At 45.2% G+C, this 26737-nt stretch overlaps 1 long non-coding RNA gene across 1 annotated transcript; it reads left to right on the top strand.

Annotated features, from left to right (window-relative positions):
* The first annotated feature begins 1929 nt into the window (after positions 1–1929).
* Positions 1930–26188, top strand: LOC142768724 (uncharacterized). The gene is made up of 3 exons (XR_012885413.1): positions 1930–2042; positions 13868–13966; positions 25816–26188. It is a non-coding gene; the product is annotated as an uncharacterized LOC142768724 (long non-coding RNA).
* Positions 26189–26737: the final 549 nt, after the last annotated feature.

Raw genomic sequence — 26737 nt, 5'->3', positions numbered from 1 at the left:
GCAGCAGAGCCAGTGTGAATACAACAAACAGGACGCGACACTATCCCCCCGAAACTTCTCCGACGAACGAGAGGCGGCCGCAAAGCTAGATGGGAGAGTAGTAGAGCAGAGTAGACCGACTCCGGATTATCCGCGGTCAGCGGAGGGAAGGGTACTACAGCCCAGCGAGGTCGAACGCACCCGGGAGGAAGAAGTGGTTACAGCCATGGAGGTAGAGGAGGGAGAATTAAGGCCGGAAGGAGAGCGTAACGCTAGAAAGAAAACACCACACACCGCCGAGAACGAGGCAAGTTGCGTGTCGCAAGGTGCCGCAAGGGGCGAGAGGAGCGATTTCGAGGCGTTGCGTAAGGAACAAAAGAGTGACGAAACGTTGGGCCGGGCATGGAAATACGCCGCGGAAGGGCGAGGTGGAATGCTGGTGATTAACGGGTTGCTGTATCACCGAGAACAGGTATTGGGTCAACCGATCAAGCAGCTAGTTTTGCCGACCACTCGGCGGGCTGATGTGCTCAGCCTGGCGCATGAGTCGTATTGGGGCGGACACCTGGGGTTTCGTAAGACGAAAGCGAGAATTAAACTTAGTGTTTTTTTGTCCAGGTATCGAAAAGGACGTCCGAGACTACTGCAATTGTTGTCACGCGTGCCAGATCAGGGCTGACAGGATGCAGACCGACAGAGTTCCCATAGCGCCCATCGTAAGGCCCCGATACCCCTTTCAGAAAGTCAATATCGACGTCATAGGACCAATTGAGCCACCGACAACTCGCGGCCACCGCTACGCGTTGTGCAAGATAGATCTCTGCACCCGCTGGCCCGAGGTCATATGTCTAAAGTCATTGACAGCTAAAGCTACCTGCGACGCAATGTTGGAAATTTTCAGCCGCAGCGGGATGCCAGAGGTAGTATGTTCAGATTGCAGGACCAATTTCACCGCCGCGCTGACCCGCGAATTCCTGACGCGCCTCGGCTGTTCCCCTCGGTTTTCGACACCGGACCACCCGGAAAGCAACGGAGCGGTTGAACGGTGGAACAGAGTATTCATAAACATGCTATCTCATGTGATATCTGAACAGGTGCGACAATGGGACAAGTTCGTGCCACTTCTACTGTAGGCGTATAGAGAAGTTCCTCACAATACTACGGGCGTGTCCCCGTTCCAGATGATGTACGGCAGAAAACCCGTCGGTCCGCTCGCGATCCTACAGAGGGCTTGGACGGGAGAACAGGCAATGCCCGCGACAGTGGCAGACAAGCCGGCGTAGTATATGCGAAAACTGAAGCAACAGTTGGAGATAGCCGCGGAAGCTGCTAACGCGACCGCAAATAAAAAGCAGAGGGCGTACGCGACGCAATACAACCTTCGTGCGAAAGAAAAGGAGTTTCAACTTGGGGAGCAGGTGCTTGTTTTTGATAGCAATCGTTCCAATAAGATGCAACCGAAATGGGTAGGTCCGTGCAGGATCACAGGAAAGTACCGCCAACACTCCTATTACTTAGAGACGCCGGCTGGTAAGCGTATGCTAGTGCATGCCAACCACCTGCGCCCGTACACGTGCCGTGTCGCTGGCATTGGTGTCATATTCCATGATGACCACTAGTTCGGGGAGGTAGAATACGTGCCGCGTCCTGTCACCTCGCACGACAGAGCATCTATCCTACCGGCGGGTAGCTTGGCTCATTTGCAGCCCCCTGAGAGAGTGTTAGTACGGGAGGTGTTTGAACGCCATGTGGCCTTATTTAGCAGAGAAGTGGGGATCGCGCAAGTCGGCGAACATAAGATAAGGCTTATGCAAGGGGCCACGCCGAAACGTAGCCGCCCTTATCGCATGCCAGTGGCCTTGAAGGACGAGGTTTCAGAACAGATAGCGGAACTGCTCGAGCTTGGTTTATTATACCGGTGCGAAAGTCCATTTGCTCACCCCCTTGTGTGCATCCCAAAGAAAGATGGCACGGTGCGCCTGTGTGTCGATTACAGAAGCTTAAATGCCATAACCGAACCAGACGCATTCCCGATGGGATTCCCTCAAGAATTGATCATGAATGTAAGTCAGGCTAGTTATATAACTCTCATTGATCTCCGACGAGGCTACTGGCAAGTTCCCTTAGCGGAGGGGTCACAGCGCATGACCGCGTTCGTGTCGCACCTAGGTCAGCTTGCTTGGAGGGTAATGCCGTTTGGGCTCAGGAACGCGGCAGCCAGCTTTCAGCGGAGTATGAACCAGCTGTTAGCACCCCACGAGGCGTATGCCTGTGCCTACTTGGATGACATTGCGGTTTTCAGTAGGTCCCTACAGGAGCACGTCCGGCACCTCCACGCTGTGTTCTCCGCCCTAACGTCTGTAGGTCTAGTAGCTAACATGGAAAAATGTCAGGTGGCGTGCGCGTCTATCCGCTACCTCGGACATATTGTGGGATCGGGAGAGCATGGTCCAGACCCTAGCAAGCTCGCGGCTATTGAGGGGCTGCAAGTACCCCAGAATAAAAGAGTTCAGGAGTGTTCTAGGTCTGTGCGGGTATTACCGGGGTTACGTACCCAATTTTGCTGGCATTGCCAAGCCCCTTATCCAATTGACGGCTAAACATGTTCCTAACCACATCCCTTGGATGCCCGAGGCCGACGAGGCATTTGCAAAACTCAAGGGTGCCCTGTGCAGCGCTGTTGAATTAACCACTCCAGACATTCACAAGCCGTTTTGGCTTTTTACGGACGCTTCCGCTATCGCTGTTGGAGCTTGTTTGGCCCAAATGATCGATGGCGGTACCGAGTGCCCGATTGCTTTTGCCAGTCATCGCTTCACGCCTGCTTAGATGAAATGGTCTACAATAAAGCGCGAGGCGTTTGGTATCATTTGGGGACTCAAAAAGTTCGACACCTGGGTATTCGGGGCCAAAATCTTTGTCGTCTCCGACCACAACCCACTCGCGTACCTCACTCAAGCTTCGCCACAAGGGGCCAAGTTGATACGTTGGGCATTGGCTTTGCAGCGCTACGACGTGGTAGTGACACACAGAAAGGGTACAGCACATGCTAATGCCGATGCGCTTTCCCGGCTGACAAACCAATGCTGGGAGGAGGTGCAGTAGCCTGAGAGCCCCGCAGCGGCGATCAGTGAAGGAGGGGGAACGAGTGTTATGTGCCACGGGACTAAGTGACGGATTTGTGGTGCAAACATGGCAATAACACTTCAGAATGGTGATGGAACTTTTGAACATCATACAACAGTGTGTGACAATTACTAAGTGTAGTGGTGTGAACTGCGTGTGGTGTCTGTTTGCTTTTACGTGCCAATATTTTTTGTTGCGTTTTTTATTATGTTGGGTGGAGCAACAGCGCCCAATTGTTCTGGGACATGTGTTGGAGTGTGTGTTATGGGAATGAAAACTCTTGCAGAGTGTTCAAGGAATTGCCCACGGCAGGGAATGTCAGATGTTGCATGCATCATAAGCGTTTGGTGGAAAGGCGTGCGGAGCGAGCAGCTCTGGCATGTTTGGTCGGGTCTACTAGATACCGCGTTTCAGCCGCATGATGTTTTGATTAGGCTCGCTATTTTAAGAGAGCAGGGCAGCTCACTAAGTAGCTTTGTCATGTCAACTGGCGCTGGAGACTGGTTTATTCCATTGTTTTTTTTTGACCACCGAGACCAAGTGGGGCTCTTTGCGCGCTTCCTTTGCAGGAGAGAATTTGCGCATGCTGCTGCCGGCCAGGTGCAGCGCGACAACTGCGTAGTGGGTGGGACACCCCAACCGTTGGATGCAGCTGTTAACCCACCGTACACCCACTGGTTGAGCGCGGTTTGTTTTTTGTGTGTTGGTTAACTTCGGCAAAACTGTAGGCAAGTTGTTGCGAAGTCTTGGATGAGGGGTGTAGGACCGCGGTAAGAATTCGTAGCGCGGCAATTTTTGTGTGCTTTTATTTGCTTTGCGGCGTAACCTTGGGACGGCATGTCAGCCGCGGGCAGGCAGCGTTGCTTGAGTGACAAGCGGTCGAAGCGCGACTAACCGGTTTTGCCACGAGCGCAGACACACAGCGCCAGCGTATTACCCTGCTTTTTTCAACCCCAGAGATGGTCGAGCATTTCGAGTTACCATTAACTCTAGGAAAATGGAACCAACCGGGGCAACAAAAGGGGTGAGATTATAAGCGTCATTGTGACGGCCCCCTAATTGCCTCTCGGAACTGGCAGTCGGCGCATCAACGGGTCTCTTCTGAGACCCTGCGCACCGCGGTGACTCCTCGCATCGGTTCGGCGTATGGCCCGGCCACGTACTGTTTGCGCGCCTGCAGAATCGGCGGCGCGCGTTGCGAAAACTCTGAAGTCACCGACGACCTTTTCAGCAGGTCCAGCTTTGGTCCAGTAACTCTCAGAAGCGGGCTCGCGACACGGGAAATGGCAACGGCCGCCCATTCAACGCCTGGGTTGCCTATTGTTGAATCGGGCATGTCTTCGACTGCGTCCCCGTTTATCCGGGCAAAGGAGCTCGTAAGCAGAAATATGCGCGGTCAGCGAGTGGTTCGTCGTACGGCGCACAGAGGCAAGAGGATTATAGCCTCGTCGTCAAGAAATTGACGTGGTAGAGGGAAGTCGCCCTACGGCCGCAATACCGAGTACGGCTAGCTCTGTCTAGATAATTGTGCGCCGCGAAGCTGGCCCTGGCCTCTATGCTTTGCTAGTTTTGTTTTATTTACGTTTTGGTTGTTTTACGTTTTGGATGAGTACCGCGTGCACGAAGGCGGCATCCTCGTGGCGGTTTTTTTTGTTGATCTACCTATTGTACTGTCCAATCAAAGGACAAGCAGGTGATTATTTGCCGAGAGTGTGGTAAGGGCGGAGCGCCAGGAAGGGATAAGAAGAGGCCCCGGGGCTCCGCCAAGTGTTCTGAAGCGAGCTTGCGGTGTTATGCACCATCGGCTCCGCCGAACCCCGTAGGGTCGCCCTACAGAGGTCGGTTCATTTACAAGTTGTTTTTCTTTCTTTTTTTTTGTAACATTGATGTCCATTGTTTTGTAAAATCTGAAAATACAAGTTTTTCTCAACCATCTAGAACTTCCTCAGCGTTGCTTCTGTTTCATCGTCAAGCGACCAGCAGGCCAATAGCCGCTATTGGAATAGCAGCGTACGTTTCTTCTCCCACTTTGCTACACCACCGCGGCTGGTGCGCCTCGGGCGCTGAGTGGGGAGGAGTGGTTTCGTCTACATCGAGAAGAGAGAACCTCATTTTACTCTGCCATTAAAGCTTTAGCTCATCCATGTTGTTTGAAGTATTTACTTTTCATGAGTAGTGTCTCCTGTGAATATCTGACTTAAATACATTTACAATGTAAAGATTCTAGTGTGCCATAGCAAACTCTTGCTCTCTTGTTTTGCCTCCTAACATTAGATTCTTGTCTTTTACTTATTTATCTGTAGCCCTACTTGAACACTTTCTTGGTTTACACCCTCAGTTCATTGTAGTTCAACGGCAACACTGCTAAAAAGCAAAATGTCATTTGCAAAGCGTAAGTACCGAGATATACTTTGTAAATGTTTATTTATGTTTCTAATCAACATGTTGGCTCAAATAGTTCTGCTAAGCATGCGGTAAATATTGCTCAGATTTCGTCTCCTTGCCAGATCTACTTCACAAATAAACTTTTTCTGCTCTGCGACAGCTCCTTCCCCATAAAGGGACCCTTCTAGTTGCCCCTTAAGACCTTAATGAAATTCATTGTCTGGCTGTTTGCTGCGGACTCTCTGTAGATGTTGGTTAGAGTATTCATGCATGCATTATGCACTAGCTGCTCTAAGACTGATGGTGTCTCTACCGAGTCGAATGCCTTTTATTAGTCTCTGCAAGCTAAGTAAATGGATGTATTCTGTTTGGCAGATTTTTCAGTTTGACAGCACATGACTATGATCCACAGTGGGACATCTGTTGATCTGTGTATAATTCTTCAAATCTTTCAATCTCGTTTTTCTGTATTTGTTTGGTATGCATTTTTACAGTTAGGTTGTGCATTTGATTCGCGAGTACGTGAGGCTTTTTCAGAAAGCGTTACAAGCTTTCAAATACGAGATCTTCATCTTTGATTGGGTCAACAATTTCACTGCACGATTTTTCGTTGGTCATGTTTTGTAGGGCTGTATTCCATTCTCTCAAGGTAGGGTATCCAAGCAGATTCGTTCCTGGTTATGCTTCTGATTTTTTGTTTCTTTCTAACTTTGTTTATATTGAGACTGCTGATTATGTTACTCTATCTGTTCGAGTGTGCATTCGTAATTAGTTTCCTGTTGTCATGCTCTGTCCGTTCTTTCGATTCTTCATCTAATTCTTTGGTGCTATAAATCCCCATGTCGGCAATATTCTTTTTGTTAATCGGCCCTTTTAGCTGAGTTAATTCCACTTTAGATCTTGAGTGAGTAGCTTTTGTAGATTGTTGTTTCTTTTTTGTGATTTGGGAGAGTTTGCTTACGTCTTGCCCTAGTGCTTTAACCTAACTGCAGTTGCGCTTTAGGAATCATTGTGGTTATGGTTTTGTTCATTTCCTCTAATTCATAATATTTTTCATGTTCTAAGGCCTCGCATACGAGAGTTCTAGGGCAGGGCTGTGAATGCGTGTGGCTGTGGCTCTGCTCCATTTTCAGAGGAGCCTTGCAATTTCTCTGCAAGTTATAACAATAATACTATTATTAATAACAATAAAATGGCATTTTTGGCTGCCTTGAAGTTCCGCATTCAATTTTCGCGGGCTTACTGATGATGATGACTATGGTATTAGGCATGTGAAGAGATTGTTTTCGTCAAACATTTAAAATGACAGATTAAAAACGAAAACGTATTAAGCACAAATCGCCGGTCATCGCTGCTGTTTCTGAGGTGGTGGCTGCGTTGAATTTTGCTTGCAACAACTTAGGCTTACGTTGGCACCACGACCTTCTGTATTTTACTGACCTGCCTAGCAAGCGAAGCGCTAGCACGCCCTATCTGGCATTAGTGCCTGCCGCTATGCGCCCTGTGGCGCTGCAACTTACCTCATCCGCACCGGTTGCTGGCGCCCAAAACATGCTTTTTTTTTAATCTGCTCGCGTGACGCTGGAGAAAAGCAGCAATGTTTACGCGTGCATACACTCTGGACAATTAAATTGAATAAAAACTTCTTTTTGAGTCAACTTAAAAGTACAATGACGATCTTTCATCACCTGTCACAGCACGGCACGAGCTGCGACAGAAGTGTGCAGGTCGGTGCAGTTTGTGCACCAGTGAAGCGAGGTTTCTTGGTGCAAATTAGGGAGATGGCGACAACGGCGGAAGTGATATCACGGTACAGTGGCTAGAATCCTATGCATAGGATTCTAGCCATTGTACCAAAGCGTAGGCTGTGGGAGCACAGGGTTGCTCGGAGGTGACTACCACTTATTTAAACACGGCCGGACTAAACTGCACCTGCGCGTGTTTCTTTCCTTTTGTAAGGAGCGAGCGCGCAGGTGCAGTCTAGCCCGGCCATGATTCAATGCTCAGAGTTGAAAGTTGAGCTGCGCAGTGACAGTACCCCAATCCATGAGTTTGTATAGAGTCACTATATTAACTATATGTCCCCAGCTAAAGGATTTATGTACCCGGGAACATGACTGAGATTTTTACGCACAACAAAACGCCTTCTCTATTACCTCCATTAAGGATTGCTGCATTGTTCGAATCATTGATGCTGTCGAGTAGTTTATTTTTTTTTACGGCAGCTATCAAGACAACCATCGCGGTAGTGTTTTTGTAAACATCATCGATACACGCCAAGTTGTCCGTTTGACCAACTCATCCTGCACCTGCATCTTCGTTTTGGCAGTAGCCGCCGCGCTTTAGTGTCGCGGCTGCACTTGCTGAACCGGTGCTGCGCGCCCACAGCACCACTGAAACACTTTTTTAGATCTAGTGCAGGCAGTGCAAGCCAAATCAAAGAGACTCATTCTGTCAGTGTCGAGGCTTACCATCCTCGCAAGCACTAGCATGAATATCAGACTACCGCTTCAGGTGTTGCTGATACCCATGCTGCTGTTGGTATCACTATGCAACTGTAAACAATTTAAGTAAAACATCTGCGACTGCTCAACATGAATCTGCGCGTATCTCTAGCGTCATTTCGTAACGTTTAAATCAATGTGTCTTATCTCCGCATGTTCTCATAAGATAAACGTACGTGCGCGCGTACCTGGGAAGATAGGTGTGCGCCCAGGGGTGGGAGGAGAAGGGGGGATCACAAAATCAGCCCCGAACATTGACCTAATAGGGATCGAAGAGAATGCTTCTTGCAGTCAGAACAGCAGGCATGGAGGCCATCCGGGTCGCTGTTGTGCGACAGAAACCATGCAAGCCTATATGACCATATGCAACCTTATTTTCTGCAATGACGTATTAAAATATGTTCAGTTGTATATATTTTTGAAGTATCTTTAGTCACAATCGTGTTACGTGAAATTTTTGCTAAAGAACTGCAGATGGTGTCGAACTGCAATTTCAAATTTCGAGCACTCCGCACACATTTTGAATGCGGCGTTATCTGGTGGCCTGATTGCAAATACGACCATGGTTCTTCCATTGGGACCATTACGCATACTATTTAGCACACCATGGCTTCACGCACGCATTACACGCGTGCCGTTCGAGAGTTCGTAGCTTGTGGTTGCCCGTTTCACGTGCGTGCCGACTTGTCATGTGCGTTCTGGGACCTTTCACCGCAACTAAGCATTAACTAGGCTCCAGCTTTTGTAAGTGTTTTGTCATTGTTTCGGGAATTCAAGCTTTCCTTTCACCCGAAGGCTTAGTTGTGCTGCGCTGCGAAGCTGCTGTGCCATGTGTTTTTTTTTTGTTGCTGAAATTGCTACCTTTAACTTAGCAGTCGTGTCAGTGGCTTTTTTCTTCCCAATAACCACTGGGTACCATGCTCATGTGCAGCTGAGTCATCGCACCTGTTTAGTGCAGGTTTCGAGGCTCTGCCGTGTACAGCACGGTCGTGTTGCCAGTAAGGCAAGTCGACCTCATGTTTATTCCTAATCGCATTTCTTCTATAGTGCTAGCACCGGTGAAGCCAGTAAACATGGTAGTGGAATGGCAGGGCAGGAAGTCTTGGTGGTTAATGCGGCGAAACCACTCCGTCTTTTGCTGTGCTGTTACCTCGACGGTTTTGTGGCATTTACCTTTCAGTACCTGTCATAGAAAAAAGAAACCTACCAAGGCAATATTCCAATCACCAGGCTTATTTTTGACAACTTGCTACAACTTACAACCAAATAGGGCATGAACGTAGCCAGAAATTTATTTCGAGGGAGGGGGGGGGGGGTCAAAGGCATCAGCTTTTCTTAGTGGCGTGAGCATCGGCAGTAGTTGGAGAAGACTCTGTACATGTATGTGAGTCGTGAGACTACCCCCTCCCCTCCTCTTGTGTATGTGTTTGTGAAGAGTGTATGGAAAAGAGCAGTAAACTACAGTAAATCACCGATACAGTGGCCGTTCGCAGCAGTCGCCTCCCGTCGCACCACTGATTGGACTAGTTTTCAAAGACCCATCATTGCGACCAACTTCCTCATCGGAGAAGACATCGTTAATCATTCATCTCTGTTATGTGTACATGGCATAGTCCTTGTCAGGGTGAAGTGCGTTTCACAAATCGAGGACGGCTCTGCCTACAACGTGGAATGAGAGTGACTGCATGCCTTATTTTTCAGGCAGACTTTCTAGCAGCCATGGTTGATATTACAGTTGCACTGTGATTTGATATCAATGAAGTACTCCAATCGCAGAGGTTTTATGATGCAATCTGCGGCGGCAAGGCAATCATTTTGAAGAATGTTTACGAGGTCTCAATCTGCAATGCACCTTCGACCAGACTATACCTACTGACATAAAAACAGCTTGTTCGCTGCATATATGCGCTAGAAAATTTAAATACGCGCAAAAACGCGTATTGTCCTTTTCTTCTTTTTTGTTTTCGCATCTTTCGTGCTCTGCTTCCTGAAACAATTGCGTTGCAACAGGGTGTCTTCGGTGGTTTTCAAGTGTGCAGCCGTCATTTCCCTCTACATCAAGAGATTTCTAACTGTGCTGAATATTTCACTGTGCAGCATTGATATGCCATGCATATACTTTTCTAACTAGTACATGCATTCATGTTTGCAGAACTTACGGCGCGAACAGGAGCAGCATCGTACCACACAAAATGTCGTGTGATCCATTCTCTAGTGATGAAGGAATGGGCTCCGGTCTTGTTCAGAGCATAGCACACCATAATCAATTTCTCAGAACTCGTGAACTCCGAGAACAGCCAGCGCATGCAACACCATTTTACTTACGCTATTCTAGGCACCATTCCTGCCTGGCGGTTGTCTGTTTTGGACATTCTGATGCGAGTCGCTGGGATTTCACTGCTTTCATCAACTCCTTTACATTCGTTCACGTTTGTTGAATGGGATCAAAAAGCAACAGAAACTACGGGCCTGCTATAAGGGTGCAGTCACAAATGCAAGACGTTTGCACGCAGATTAAGATGTTGGGGGAGCGCGACTTCACTGGCACCTGAAGGGAAGCGGAAAAAATGTATACCCGCGAGTCTTTCCGCAAGGGGAGAAATGAGCCCTAGTGTTTCAGGTGCCCTAGTTTTTCAGGTACGTGCGAAGGGAGTCTAAGTTTGGCAGTGACAGAAGAAACATTGTCATCAGGGACAAGATAATTATTAAAGGGAGATATTCACGCTTGAATTTCACATATTATGATTTCGAAAGAGTCTTTTTGTAGTTGTTTACATATCCACCGTTATGCTGTTGAGTTTAGGCATTTATATAAAAAAAGACGCAGGTGTTTTTTTTTACGTGCACATGGCTGCTTTTGGCTACTATTTAGCTAGTATTTCTAATTTTACGGCTACTTTCTGCCTTTTGAATCTGGCAACCCTCTTTCTAACTCCCTCATTGCTTACCCCGAGGTGGGATATTGATTATTCATATTATTCTAACATCTTTGCCCCCCCCCTTCATATATTTCCTTTATATTGAAATACCACGGGTTTGTATCACTTGTTTCAGTTCACTTATTCGGGGTCGGTGAACTATTATGAGGGTTGTTTAGGCATATATTTTTTTCTTACAAGACACAACTTTTCATGAGCGAGGTTAATGTGGTAGACTGCATGATAAACATGTCTTAATCGGCTATTTCATCGCGGGAGTGTCGAGTGTTCTTTTGAAAGAAGCATTTATCTGCTTCTTTTTCCCCTCGTACTGTTTCTGTCCTCGCTACTTTGTATTCCTGTTGTTTTTTTTTGGATTATCAAGGCTTTGGCAACGTCTTCACATGGAAAAAGTTCAACATACAAAAGGTTCAACAGCAAAAAGAAAGTTACTGTCTCATAATGCTGAAAATTTATTAGTTCTGAATAACTCACCTAGAGCAGATCTCACACACTTTCCCCCACAGTTGCCCTCTCCCCTTCTTTCATTATTTGCTGGAGATGGTATAAAGCATATACACGGGGGCACTAAATAAATCACTCATACCTTGAGGAAGATGAGTCAACTTGTGAAAATATTGCCCGATGGTCTGCTTGTGTGAGTACCACGAGTGGAAGAGTATGAAAAGACTTGATCGAGCTGTTTCTTGGCTCGTCTACTGAATGAGCCTATCAAAGCAAGGTTGTCATTAGAAACGTGAGAACATTTGCTCGAACACCCAACTCTACCTTATGGTTTTTTTCGTCACTCCTTTCCTATGGTATTTTGAGTTATGGAAGTGCCAACGAAGCTGTATGTGAAGTGAGAAGTTGTATTAAGCTGCCATTTTTTACTGCCATTTTCTTTTGACATGCTCAGTTGAATGAGGAATGCTTCTGAATGCTGGCACAATATTTTCTTTTTGACGACTCTTTGATACTGTTTTTACCTGAAAGAGTTATGTCAATGCCGGTATTTGGGGAATCGTGCAGTAAAGCCAGAATATTTGCGTCGTTTAGATGTTGCAATGTTATTTTTTATTATGGGGTGTGTTACTACTCCTTTTCCGGTTCCGTTACTGCTGGCACCATTAGGAGAATTTTTAGTGGGGTTTAAAATATGATCAGTTCTATGTCGAGTTTATAATTCGCTCTCTTTGAGACTGTGTGCATGGATTTCACTTTTATACTATATTCTTATTGGTTTGAAGTGTTTTACTTACAGTCTTGTTGCATACATAGAATAGGAGTGCTTCTTTACTCCAGTTAAGCAAGTAAAAAATTTGTTTCAAAGCAGGTGCAGCATGCCAAGTGCACTAAAAAAAGACACTAGGTTTTGGGAAAATGCATTGGTAATTCTTTCTTGGTATCCGACAAAAGATTTGGGGTGAATTTTTAATGCTCATTTATGCTGTAATCGTGAGAAGTTCTCATCATTATATTTGATTTATGCTCTATTTATGGTGATCAGTGATCTCTTCGTATTTAAAATTAGATCATATATTGCTTTCCTAGTATTGCCACTAGGCAGACTTTCCACCGAATTGCCTCTCATAGTAATTGAAGGTGCATAGGCTAGCAGATATGCCACGCTGCCAGTGAACAGCTATAGAATGAGTGTGAATGGGGGATTTTCATTGTCTAAACGAGGATTTGATTGCCAAAGATGCCTTGTGATAAACTCCAGAGTAGATTTAACTAAACCGTGCTCTGGTGATGCAAGAAAGTTTAAATAAAAACATTCACTAACTGGTGTCTTAATGATGTGAGTAAGGTTAAATAAATGTTTCAATAAACAAAAGTAAATGTGCCTTACCATACGTATGAACCCAAGCCTAGCTGTTCACTACCTCATAGTCATTAAAGTGTTATAAGCCCATTAAATTGCCATGAAGTTTTGTTCGCCAAACATATATAATATAAGAACGTACGTGAATAGTGCTTCTGTAGCACAGTGTTGTGGACCAATTTTCGCAGAATATTTAAGCCAAGGTCAACCTTACCCTAAACAACTTTTTTAATACCCTATCTTTTTATACACATAGAAATAGCATCGAGTAACAGCATTACCATACAGATAGCGTATACTCTATAACACTCATGCGTATGGGGTGCCTCAAGGATAGGCCCACTTATGACCCTGCGACGATGACATCTGATGACGCCATTATTAGCTGTCACATTTGTGACGTCACAATGATGTCAAGATGACATGAAAAATTTTGGCAGTATGTCAGGCCACAATGACAACTGGCATCGCTGTTGTATCGTGTTGAATTTCTACAACAGAAAATGATGTTCTATGAAAAAAAATTAACGAACAAACCTTGCAAAATGATGTTTGAGACGTAATTATCTTTCATCTTTTGTTCTGGTGACATTTAAATAGGACAGTTCCAATTCAGTTCTCTCTAAGAACGTAACTTTTGTATATGTCGGGCAGTTCTTCAACATTTCTCACTGGTCAGCGACGAGCAGTATGTTGAAATATACCTACATTGCCGCCCTAGAACCCTCTACGGGCCGAAAAATTCCTAAAATACATAAGTATGGTAGTTGCCGTACAGTTGGCAACTCTGCTAGAGCATCTCACAGTTGATCGTAGCTGTTTGTTTTGTGGTTTGTGGAAGTGATATGCCTTATGTAGGTTCAGTATTGCTTCCAGCAAACTGCTCTTACTAGTCATGTAATATTTGATTAGTTGTGCCACACAATGATTTTATTTTACTAAGTTTTATTGTGAACTAGTTGGTTTGAAAATAGTTTGCAAATAGAAGCCCAGTTTATTTGTAAAAGCAGTGCTCGGTCAAGCTTGAAAAATGAATTATATTAGTGTCTTGCAAATATATTTGGGGGCTGATAGCTGCCGTTGTCTTTTTGTTCATTGTTTTTAATGCATTGTTTTTATCTTTTTAGGTTCCTGTCACAGAATATGGAGAGAATCTGAGGGAACTGTTGGATCGAACACATTGCACTTCAAATACTGTGTTAATAGCTCTATTTTACAAGCTTCAGGTAATACTTAAACTCTCATTGCATTTTCATTATGATCGTGCTATCAAATATACATTTCCTGGGGATTGTGGGTTTGTTTCAGTAGGTGGTGGTGGTGGTGGTGTTGGTGTTGCAGCAGGCGGGGTAAGCCTGGCCTGCATGGCTGGCAATTGTTCCGCCTGAGCATTTCCTGAATTTGTAAATTGTCACCACGTGTCAGACAGCACAGTGTCTCGCCGGAAGACCAACAAAATTCGTTGTACATTCCTCCTAGTTGCCGTGGGTCCTTCAGGAAAAATGACGTCATCAACTGTCTGGTGCCTATGACAGCCTTTTCGCAAGGTGCGGATCATCGCTGCTCTTTGCACATAAAACTGTAGGCAAAGCCAAATGAAATGTTCAATATCCCCGATGTCACCACAGAAGGCACAGAAGGGGGAAGCGTATCTCCCAGTCTTGAACGACCATGCCGGGGTGTATGCGGAGCCGGTTCTTATGCGGTACAACAGCGTCGCCTGTTCAAGAGAAAGTCCATGAATTACACATGATTTGTGTGGAAACTTGTAGATCATTTTGAAATGATTGCGTATCACATCTTTGTTGTTCTGGTAAGTCTTGAGAGTTCTTACTTTTGGAACAGATGTACGTGCTTCGCATGCAAGGGCATCAGCCTTTTCATCGCCTTCAATGCCAACGTGGGATGGGATCCACTGGAACTTTATGTTAAAACTCTTGCATTTAGGTGTTTAATTTGTGCCAAAAATTGCCTGGTCAACTTTCCTTTAGGTAGGCCACGATGCAGTCTTTGTAGCGCCGATTTGGAGTCCGTCAGCACGACAGCTTTTCGTGCAGGAAAGCATCGCAATTTTCGCAAAGCCGCCGTGATTGCAGCGCTTTCTACCGTTTTGGACGAAACCACGCGATCCAGGCGGCCCGATCATGACACGCCAAGGCAGGGTGTACAGAAAGCCGCTGCGCAGCTATCTGTTTGTGTGCACAATGATCCATCGGTGTACACTTGTAGTTGGCTGCAGTACATGGTGCTCTAGTGGTCCAGCGCAAGAAATTTTGCTTCCGTGGCTGGAATGGTGCGCTTCGCTGGTAGATTGGGTACGCTGAAGTTACACGCAACATTTACAAAAGACCATAGCGGGTCCATAGGGCGCCGTTTAGGCAGTATCAAGCCTAAATATCGAAATGTGTTTAGTGCCGCGTTGAAATGTGAGCCCGTTCTTGCTCTTAGCCACCGGAGAAGCGCTGTGCCTGCGAAGGACTCGCCCAGTCTTGACAGCTGCATCAATAAGACCTGAGACGCCAAAAGGCGGAGCGGAAGAGACTCGCCTTCATTAGTGACTTTCGTGTTAGAAGCCGCCTGAGGGACTCCCATCGCCAAGCGAAGACCCTTTCTGTGCATGCCTCTAGGCGTTCGAACTGGATCGGTTATGGTGACATCGGGGGCAGCTGATAAAGAATGCGGCTTGTTATAACCGCGTCATTCAATTTAGGCATGGACATAGGATTGTTGCCCCAACGGACCCCTGCCGTGCGACGAAGAGCGTTGATCCTTTGCACTGATGCAGTGACTATACCATCAACCGCACGTCGCCATAATAGCTTGTTGTGAATGGTAATGCCCAGGAAACGGACACTTGTTGCACAACAAATTGAGTGGCCTTAAATATTCAGTGAAAGACGTGTTGACTTCCGTCGCGCGCCCGGGAAGAGCATGAAGGCCGATTTTTCCGCTAATAAAGATAGACCAAGAGTCAACAAATCACGTTCAATGATTGAAATAGCGCTCTGTGCTATCCGGGCCAAATGTTTGTGCCGGTACCCTAAGATCCAAATGCAGATGTCATCGGCTAGAGGATATTTTGACTGCTTTCAGAGCTAGGTGCAGAGTGTCAGGAAGGCTGGCCATGGTAGCGTTAAAGAGCAAGGGAGATGGAACACTTCCTTGTGGGACGCCGAGGGAAACACGTCTCTCTTCGCTCGTTATATTTCCAAGCTTAACACGGACATAGCGGTCTCTGAGAAAATCGTGTACGAACTGAAGAGCATTTCCCGACAAACTCGTGGATTGGAGTTCGTTCACGATGCCTGCATGAAGCACACAATCATATGCCTTGGCAACGTCCATGAAGACAGCGAGTGTCGAGAGTCCGCTGACGTGGTGGTGCTCGATGTGGCTTAAGGGGTCCAAAACATTGTCCTGGGCACTCAGTCGTGGGCGAGATCCGGTTGTACACGATGGCCATCGTCTTCCTTGTTCAAGGTACCAAATTTGTCTTGTACATATTAATCTTTTCATCAACTTAGATACGCATGATGTAAGAGGTACTGGTCGATATGATGCGAGGCTCGCAAGATCCTTTTCGGACTTTAGGACTCGCACCACCCATGCTGTCTTCCAAACAAATGGCATCTCTTTCGTGCTCAAGATATGATTAAATATGTCCAAAAGGGCCTTTTTCGCTCATATGGCAGATTTGTCAGCATTTCATTGCTGATCAAATCAAGACGCACGGCGCAGCGTCTTCTTAATTTGCTTAGTGCCATATCTAGCTCTCGAAAGGTGAATGGCATATCCATCGTGTGAAAAGACTGCAATGACAGAGTAATCGCCGCTCGTGCTGATCTGCCAGATGTGTACACGTCTGCGAAATCCTCTGCAAGGGTTTGCAAATCTATCTCTTGTTTCAAAGCGAGTGCTTCGAATGGCCTGTGTGAGCGCATCTTCCCAGAAAGACTATTTATTACTGCCCATATCCTTGTCAGGGGCGTAAACGTTGGTAGACTCTCACAGAAAGCGGCCCGTTGATTTCGTCTTAATTTTTTTGTATGGCGACGAATCGCAGTGTTTATCCTAATATATGTGGTTTTCGCAGACGCATCTCTTTTTGTTCTCATTAGTTTCCCCTCCGCTCGTCTACGTGCTGCGCAGAGGTTCTTCAATTTCAAATCAGGAGCAGGGAAATGGTCGGGCAGTTTCAACAACGAAGTTGCCGCTCGCTTGCTTTGCAACATATCTGCGAACAGATCACCAGTGAATTTGTCCAACGTTTCTCTGTAGTTGTCACAGCGTGTTACATTGCAGAATTGTCGACCAGCAGTTCGAAATCACAAGATATTGGTGAAGATGGGGAAATGGTCGCTACCTATCTTGTCGATGTACCAGAAGGTCAGTGGAGTGAAGTGCAAGGTCTATTGCACTCCATGAATCTGGTGGCCTGAAAAATGTAGGTTTGCCATCGTTCGCCACACATACCTCGGCAGCATCCGCAGCTGCTAGAAGTTCCTTGCCTCGGGAATATACACTCTTATCTCCCCAGAGTGGATGGTGTGTGTTAAAATCACCACAGATTTTTCGAGGAGCGGGACATAGAGTGTAAAGGTCCTTTAGGAAAGTCTCAATGGAGAACTTTTTGTCGTGGGCCTATGTACACCGATACCACACTCAGATTTCGGTTTTCCAGGCACACTTGCACAGCAGCGACTTTCAGTGAGTTGGAACAAAAGTCTTGCACTGGTAAGGCGACTTGAGGTATTTCCCGCCTTATGTATATCATTGCGCTTCCATTTGCAAACGACGTTATGCTCGGGTTGCCGTGTCAGGTGTACACTGGGAGCGTCCTTGCATTCGGTAGACCGGCTTCGGAGAGGGTTAGAATCGGTATTGGAATGTCGCGCAGGAAAAGGTTGAGTTCGCTCAGACGTTTTAAAAGACTGGCGCAGTTCCATTGCATTATTAAGGGCACTTTTGAAGGACGAAATAGACCAGGAGGGTGAGACATTGCCATTACTCTACTGTGTGTATGTGGAAGCAGAGCAAAGTAACACTGACTCTACAGCCAAGAGTGCTTCCAATATGTCCTTTGTCGAACTCGCAGGCATCTTAGCGACGTCTGAACGCATTGCAGTGAACAGAGTGCGAATAACGTGCTCGAGGTTTTCTTGCTGTTTGCTTGCAGATGGTACTTGAGGTGGGCTCAGTGCATCAGCGTAGGTGCGCTTGGCGGACTCTTTCGTGATACATTTCTCACCAGCGTTGAGCACTTGCGTTGACTCAGTACCAGCTCTTGTTGGATTCAGGTGCGGAAAATTTCCTGCGTGCTCGTTGTCCAAACCGCCATGTTGTGGGCCGCTCGACGTTTTTTTTTGTGAGCGATGGTTCGTTCACAGTCTTCGGGCTGAGGACAAACGTCTTATTTCTTCGCTGCGCAGCTGTTCGTGCTGGACATCGGCCGTAGCTAGCTGGGTGGTCGCCGCCACAGTTTGTACAAAGTTTTTCTTTACTTGTAAACGACTTAAAGTCATGAGGCCCCCCGCAGCGCTTACACCTTTGTTCCCCACGACAGTGCTTAGCAACATGTCCAAAACGCTGACATTTAAAACAGCGTGGCGGCGTTTCCACGTAGTCTACAAGCTCGTGTCTGGTGAAGCCAAGGTTGATCTTCTCTGGACGTTCCGAATTGGGAGCGAAAGTGAGAACAACAGAGTCAGTGCGCCTTGATTCCCACTCAGAAAATGAGGTTGGGACCCATCGCATGATTCTTCTTGAGTGGTATACTCCCTGAGGTCTCAGGTAGGTTGACAGCTCTTCGTCCGAGTACCATCTTGGGACTCCTTTTCTAATGCATGTATTTTTCATGTAGCTTTGCGGTACACGGGCAGATATGGCAAGGTCGCAGATAGTGTTGGTCTCTAGAAGCATATTGGCTTGGTGTTCTGTTTCTATATCCAAGACCAGGGCTCCCTGTGCTGTGAAATGGTTCTTGACTGGGGCTCCACCGAGAATCGTTTCAATTTCCGAGTATAGGTCAATAGGATTCACTTGCCTCAAGTTAGCTGCTTCGGATGTTGGAGCAATTAACATAGAAATGCCCAGCGTCCTGTCTTTGCGATGTCGCACAATGCGGAAACCACCCTCATCCGTGTCTAGATCTGTAAGGTTCGCCCCGTTGTGGTCTCCGACGACAGTTGCTTCGTCCTATGATTCAACGCTGTGTTGTCGCTTGCAGTCAGGAATGCTTGCGCAAACCAGCTGGTGCTTCTGGCCTGGTGTCACACATTGGGAGGTCATGGCGGCGTTCTCAATGTGCTTGTTTCGTTTCTTCTAGCACATTTCGACGTGGCGGGCTGCGCAGCACCCGTCGTTTGTCGATACGGCAGGTACCTTTTCGAGTCGTCCGACGTCTTGAGCAGTGCTCAGTCGTAATATAAACAAAAATAAACGATGAATGCAGACAGAGCTGTTGTTGTTGTTGTTGTTGTTTCCCTGTAGAAATGGCTCGTACCCAAAGAAGGGGATTGGCCGATTTTAAGGTGAATTTGCCCTAAACTTTCAGCATTGTGTCATTCTACAATTTTTTTTGTAACTTAATTTTGATTTGAAATACCGATATCAAGTTTGCAGAAAAAAAAATAAGACAAATTTTGAGACAGCAATTTAGCAAGAAAATCGTTTAGTCGCAGTGATGTATTTTTGAACGGCGAATAAAACATCCCTGTGGCTGAAACCCAGTGTAGAGGCTCCAAATGAAAGAAGATCAGGCTGTGATAGTTGCAAGCCCAGTCTTTGAAGAGGTGGTGCTAGTATGCTTTGCCTGAATAAATCGAAACGGCGACAATGTAATAAAAAATGACTGATCGTTTCCTCTTGATTACAGTAAATGCACATAGGGGAATTCAATATGCCTGATCTATGCAAGTAAAAATTGAGGGAGGTAACGCGGCAACGAAATTTCGTGATGACAACTTCCATCATCCTTGATTTAGTCAGTTCACTGCGCCAGGGAAATAACAAGTGTTTGTACTCTGGAGAAGCCGTCAGTGCAGGGTCAGATAAATTTTGCCTGATTTTAAGTGTGCGAAATCGCGCCACCGTAATGTGTACTGTATGGGGGAAAATAGGAATAATTGGTGTCGAAAGGGATGCCTTCGCAAAAGAATCAGCTCTTTCGTTTAACAACAAAACTTTGTGCCCTGGTGTCCAGATTAAATGAATACTTCGGAGATGACAGGGGATTAACGATTTAAAAAGTTTCACTATAGGTGAGTGACCAGATGCGGACAGAGAAGAGCACACTGATAATGAATCAGTTATAACTGCTACAACTGGAATGGAAATATTTACCTTTCGCAAAGCTAACATTATTGCCATGAATTCAGCCAGAAAGACAGGAAGAAATTCCGGTAAGCGAAGTGAAAATGACCACTCAAGTACGGGGCAATATATTCCAACGCCTGATTTTTCATGTGATTGAGATGCGTCCGTTGCTATAATGACATTTGTTGGCAGAGTACTTAAATGGTCCTGCAATAAACCATTTAAAATGCCTGTAGGTAATAGCTTTGCGTGAGTTGGGAAGATATCATGGTAAACAATTTCTGGAGAATTTTGTTGCTCAGTTAAAGGAATCAGATCACGAACGTGTACATTTAGGGGCTCAAGTAACGATTGAACAAATACTATTTGTGGTTTGGTAAATCTGGGCCAATGCACGGAGAAGAATAGGTCAGGATTGGAAATAAAAATAATTTGTTCAGGGTTAAACGGTGCTTCATATAGTCGTAAAAAGGTCTGCACAGTAACAATGTTAAAGCGACATAATAAGGTTGGTATTCGTGCTTCAAGGTATAACACTGCATTTGCAGTATACTTTGGAAGTCCTAAGCAGAGCCGTAAAGCCTCTCTTTCCAACAGAACGAGCGGCCGAAGTTTGTAGGCTGGCGCACCAGAAAAAAGAATGCAGCCAAACTTCAACACAGGTCGGACATACATTTTATATATAATCAAAAGTGCCTTTCTTCTCATACCTGATCTGCAATTGCTCAACCTCCGCAATACCTCCATCGCGCGTACTGCTTTTGTCGCGATGTATTCAATGTGAGGGCGCCAATTTAGATGCTCATTACACATAACTCCAAGATATTTCAATGATTGTACTTGTGGGATATCTTGAAGCTTGTAATTAATAGATATGTGCACGGGATCTTTGATTGGAAAAACGAGAATAGCACATTTACCGGTATTGAGGTTCAACATCAATCCATCCAACGAATGTTATATTTTATTAAGATATGTTTGCAAGATAGTGTAGAGACAGTGGAAGTCATGTGACATAGCAAAGAAAGCAATGTCATCGGCATAAACATAGGTTTTCACTTCTGGATGAACGGGGATGGTACTAAGCAATATGTTGAATAAAACCGGGGAAAGTACTGACCCCTGAGGTACACCTCGGGTTTGCTTGTGCTTACAGGAAGAGAAACCGCCTTGATAACAATAGAATTCTATTCTACTTAAAAATTCCGTCACCCATGCTACTATATAAGGTGGAAGTCCATGACTCCATAACTGATTAGTCAAGATAGAATACTCTACACTATCATATGCTTTACATATGTCTAACGTTACTAAAGCCGCAAAAAGCTTTTTGTGACAGGCAATATGAATACGACTTTCCAGATCTACATGTGCATGCCTTATGGAATATCCAGATCTAAAGCCAATTTGGGAAGAACTCAACAGTTGTTTCTCGTTAATAAACCTAATTATACGACCATGAAGTACCCTTTCAATAAGTTTTACTACATTAGATGTTAACGCTATCGGTCGTATGTTGTCTAAATTATAGCCTGCCCCCTGTTTCTTAAGCAATGGCATAATTTTCGCAATCTTCCATTCAGAAGGGATCCATGCTCTTCTAAGGGAATAATTGACGAGACCTAACAGATCACTCGGATATTCCCTGTGAAGTATTTTTAGCATTGTATTTGTTATTCCATCGGGGCCTGGTGCAGCATTTGGCAATCTTTCCATAGCCTGATTTAATTCGGAAGTCGATATTTCTGTGTAGTCATAGATGGTTGTTGTGTAAGCCGAATTAGGAAGATGCGTTGAGAACCTGTTTTCTAATTCTTTAGCCAACTGATTCAATGATTCCTGTAGTTCCTGTGAGGTGTAAACTACTGAGTCAACGTTTCCTGGTATAGGGGTCTTCTTCCTACCACGAAGGAAGTTGAATAAAGCACGTTTGTTATTTGATTTAGACAGGTACTCGAAATGTTCTTGGTCATATTGCTCTTTCGCTCGCGATACAGTGCGTTTAAATGTTGCCGCAATGAACTGATAATCCTTCCAATTTTTTGGACTCTGATTACATATAAGTCTTTTCCATGCGGCTTTTCTTCTTCTATAATCTCGTGTGCACTCATCATTCCACCATCTACTACGTTGGGCACTTTTGGATGACGACGAAGCAATTACAAATTCTGAAGTGTTCTTGGAGATTTTCAAAGCAGAACAGAGATTTCTGCCGAGGTCTTCATTTTGACCACTGGACACAGCCCTAATGTTGGAACGCAAGCAGTCTTTAAATTTTTTGTAATTGATCAATGTTTTCTTTGTCCTTTCAATAGATTTCACAGCACATGAGATTTCAAAGTATACAGGAAGATGGTCACTGTTTGAAGAGAAATCAATTGTTTTCCAAGACTTTATTGAAACACTTGGGCTGCAAAACGTGAGATCTAATACCGATCGTGTCCGTCCGCGAATAAAAGTAGGCTCTCTATCATTTAGGCAGGTAAGATTTTTATTAATCATCCAATCCCACAGAAGAGTACCAAAATGGTCTGTTCGAAATCCCCATGAAACATGATGTGAGTTGAAATCACCAGTCAGAAGGAAATCATTCTTGCAATTAGCTAAGGCAGTATCTAATTGTTGAGTATCATGCAAACCCGTTGGAAAATATGCGTTTATAAGTGAAAAAGGGTGGTGCCCGGGCAGACAGAGGTCTATTGCCAAAATTTCACAGTCTGTGGACATAAGCTGAAAAGCTATGCTCGCTGTGCGGCAAAATTTATTCGAGACTAGTATAATTAGACCACCTCCTAGTGATGGACGGTCTAACCGAAATGCTCTGAAATTGTTTAAATGATAATTCTTAACAGGGTTAAGCCAGGTTTCTTGTAATAAGATTATATCCAGATATAACTGATTAATTAAGCAAAGTAAGTCAGTAGAAGCAGAAATCAAAGACCTACAATTCCACTGTAGTACTTTCAAGGTATCTATGTTGACGAGCGAAACACTTCAGCAACGGCAGCTTCTAAAATACTCTCCTTAAAAAGTGCACTGGCATTTTCGCTGCCCTTTTTGGGTTTTGTGTTTGGGCAAGGAGATTTTAATGGAGATCCAGTGCGCTTCTGACGCCTGAAATCTTGGCATACGTCCATTTCATTCTGATCCTCCACGTGGGTCGACGTAGAAGGTACGGACAAAATTGGGGTTTTCTCCTCGCGGGATTGTCGCTGTGGGGCTAAATTCGGTATAACTTCCACTGCACAAGGTGCCGACTTGGCCATCGGTACTGCTATCGCAGAAGCCAGCTGTGTCATCTGTGAGCAAAACACTTGAGAGATGCACTCACTCACGCTCGTAACTATGTGTTCCAGCACTTTCGACATCGCCTTTTCTACTGCAGCCTCAATAAGATTAAGAATCTTCGTCTCACTTAGTTGTTCGTGCCTCGACGCGACTCCGGCATATCCAAAGGCTCTATCCTTCACAACTGTTATTGCTTCTCGCCGCGAGCAACGACGTCTGTCCATGATTTCTAGAAGTTGCGTTTCATTGGACCTTGCGGTGCAGTTCAGATAATCGGCCGCGTGATTTCCTGCACAGAGACAGCACTTTTCGATTTCGGCGATGCACTCCTTCGATGGATGGGTATCACCACAGATGCGGCAACGTGAATTTGATTTACAGCCCCCTGCACTGTGACCAAAACGCCAACAGTTTTGACATTGGAGAGGACGAGAAGCGAGACGTTCGACTCTGAAAATGAGCGGCCATATTTTCAACTCGGATGGACAGGAAGTGCCGGCAAAGGTAGCAATAACCGACTCAGTGGGGACTTTCTCACCGTTAACTAATCGGTTGCATCGGTACACAGCTATGACCCCAGCATCAGACAGCTTTTCCAGAGTCTCAGCGGGCGTTCATGTAGAGTCGACTCCTCGTACAATTCCCTTAGTGCACGCTAAATGAGGCGGGATAAATGCACTTACCGGGACCGAAGCAAATGTCTTGCATTTTAGGATGTCAGAAACGCACGAAGGATCTGACGATCTGCATACCAAACCACCTCTTCCGAACTGACGAACATCACTTATCAGCTGAAAGTGCGGCGTCATGGCCTGCAACCCCACCTGGATCGCCTTCGGGTTATTGAGCCTAATAAATCCACCACTCGAGGGCACCAGCGCAACAGGGATGCTTCCAACACCACTGCGGAAAAAAACATTCCAATGACAATTCATCATTAGGCAAGGAGGCTGACCAAGGGCTATGCCCTTGGCCAGGAGATGAATTAGACATTAGCACTAATTCGATTGCTTAAAGAAGTAATATGCCACGTCAGCTAGTTTCAACAGGTCAAATTCACCCAAAAACTCAGCCAAACCACCGTCCGAAAGAGTCCGAAGGGACGAGCCCGGTTCAGAACGAAGCCCGGTTCAGCGGAAGATCAGCGGTGATGGCGTCCGAACAGTTCCAGTGCCACCAGACAGAGCTACTTAGCCAAGCAGCAACAGCTTCGTCGTCTTTCACCTTCTCTTGTTTCAAGAGTCTCTGCATTTTATATATAGTGTAATGTGATCGTTTTTCTTTCGATGAAGCTCGCATGTTTGTACTTTTCATAGGATCTACTATATTCACCTAGATGTTCAAGCTAGTTTGATGTGTTTTTTTTTCTTTTGTCGTAGGCACGCTTAGTGTGGTGCAAATACTGACACTTGCATGTTCTAAAGTATTAATATATCAGCTGATTAAAAGAAGACAAATTTAAGCTACAGTGTTTCTTTATAGTTCTGTGCCTTTACTATTTAATTTTGCCTTTAATTTGCTTACTTTGGTATTGATTGGGGCCTTTATTTTATGGAGCCTCTGTTCTTTTCAGCCTCATTGCTTAAATACATTTATACGGTAAATTAAGTGGTTAATGCATTTTTTGTAGATAAAACGTGCATTTGGGTACTATGTTACATTTAGTTGAGCATGCTTAGGCGAGTAAATATCTAATACATGAAGACATTTTAGTATACAAATCAAGCAGAGACGTGACATAGAGTACATAAATAGTAAATATAGCTAAAGTTTATTGTAACATGAAGTTTTGAGAGAATACGTGCCGAGATATGAAATTAGTTTACTTACTGACTTGATTTGGCTCCTGAGATCATAGGTTAAGTATGCTATGATGGTATTACTGAAAATCACCCTACAACACTTTTTTGGCATGGTCAGTAAACACTGCCTATCGATAATTGTACCTCTTGAGAACATGAGATTCAGAGAATATAGTGCGACATGTGAGATGGAATTCACAATTCATAAAGTCTTCACTCTGACGTAAATTTTTATTTAACTTGAGTGTTCCTGTAACCCTCACATCTCTTTATCACCCTGCCTTCCTTTTCACATTTCTTGCTGTGCTATGCTGTCAATGGTTATGCTGTGTATTACCCTCTCACTCCTTTTTCTCCTTCTAACCCTCCTATCACTTCCTCACCCTGACTTCCATTTCACATTTCTTGCTGTGCTACACTGTCAATGGTTGTGCTATATATTGCCTTCTCAACCGTTTCCTTACCCTTGCAGCACTCTGCCTCCCCTTCAGTTTCCTTTCCGATTTCAGTGCTATATTGCTATACTATGATCGACTATGCTATGCTCAAAGGTGCTTAGCACATACCCTCTTCGTGTTGAGCTGGTCACACAAACTGGCACAATGAAACGCTTAAATAGCTTTGCTGTTTAAACTAGTGCTAAGTTCACCGGTCTTATTTTCTTTGTGCAGGACTGGAGTGGTCCACTCACCCAGCAAGCAAAAGCGGTCTGATGTCACATTATCGACACTGCCACGGCTGTGACTTCTGTGACTATGAGACTGATATCTTGTCTCATATAAAAAGGCACACGAGTGTTCACACAGGCGAGCGGTCATTTCGGTGTCACTTGTGTCCGCAGAGGTTTTTACAGAAAAGCCATTTGGTACGTCACCTGTGCATCCACAAAGGCGAGTGCCACCTCTGCCCTCAGAGCTTCTCAGACAAATCTCATTTGGTACGTCACTTGCGCATTCACAGAGGCGAGCGACCACGAAAGTGCCACCTGTGTTCCAGGAACTCTTGAAAGTCCACAATGAGAGGGCATCTGTACACTCACACAAGCGATCGACCGTTGAAGTGCCCGTTATGTCCTTACACGTTCGTGTCGAAGTGCAACCTCAACAGGCATTTGCGCAGGTGCCATCACAAGTGAATGCTTATGTGGAATTCCCAGTGACTCCTCTATTCGGCTACATCCGACACGGTGCTTTTGAACACTTTGACAGGGAGAAATATTTTATAAAAACCGTAGCCATAACACTATATGACATTACAGCACTAAATCCTGACAATGACAGCCGTATTTCGAGGGGGGAGGGGCCTCCATGGAGCATCGTCAGTGTACGTATATTAATACCATATATAAAAACTCTAGGCGGCAAAATATAATGCTGAGTTCTTCATTAAGGCTGCCTTGTGATTGCACCATTGTTTGAGCTTGTAATACCCTAGAGTTAATAAATATATTATTACTATCATGGTCACTCTGGCACCAGAAATACAGGCACCTGTTTCATGACTGGGATAGTTTTTTTTTGTTTATGGACCCCTCTCTGTAAAATAACTTTCTACTGCAATACCTGTGTTCTGTTCTTTTACTTTTTTTATTTT

This window comes from Rhipicephalus microplus, chromosome 8, assembly GCF_043290135.1.
Source record: "Rhipicephalus microplus isolate Deutch F79 chromosome 8, USDA_Rmic, whole genome shotgun sequence".
NCBI classification, from domain to species: Eukaryota; Metazoa; Arthropoda; class Arachnida; order Ixodida; family Ixodidae; genus Rhipicephalus; species Rhipicephalus microplus.
Note: the sequence above shows the minus strand (reverse complement) of the source record. Positions and strands in the feature narration are given on the sequence as shown.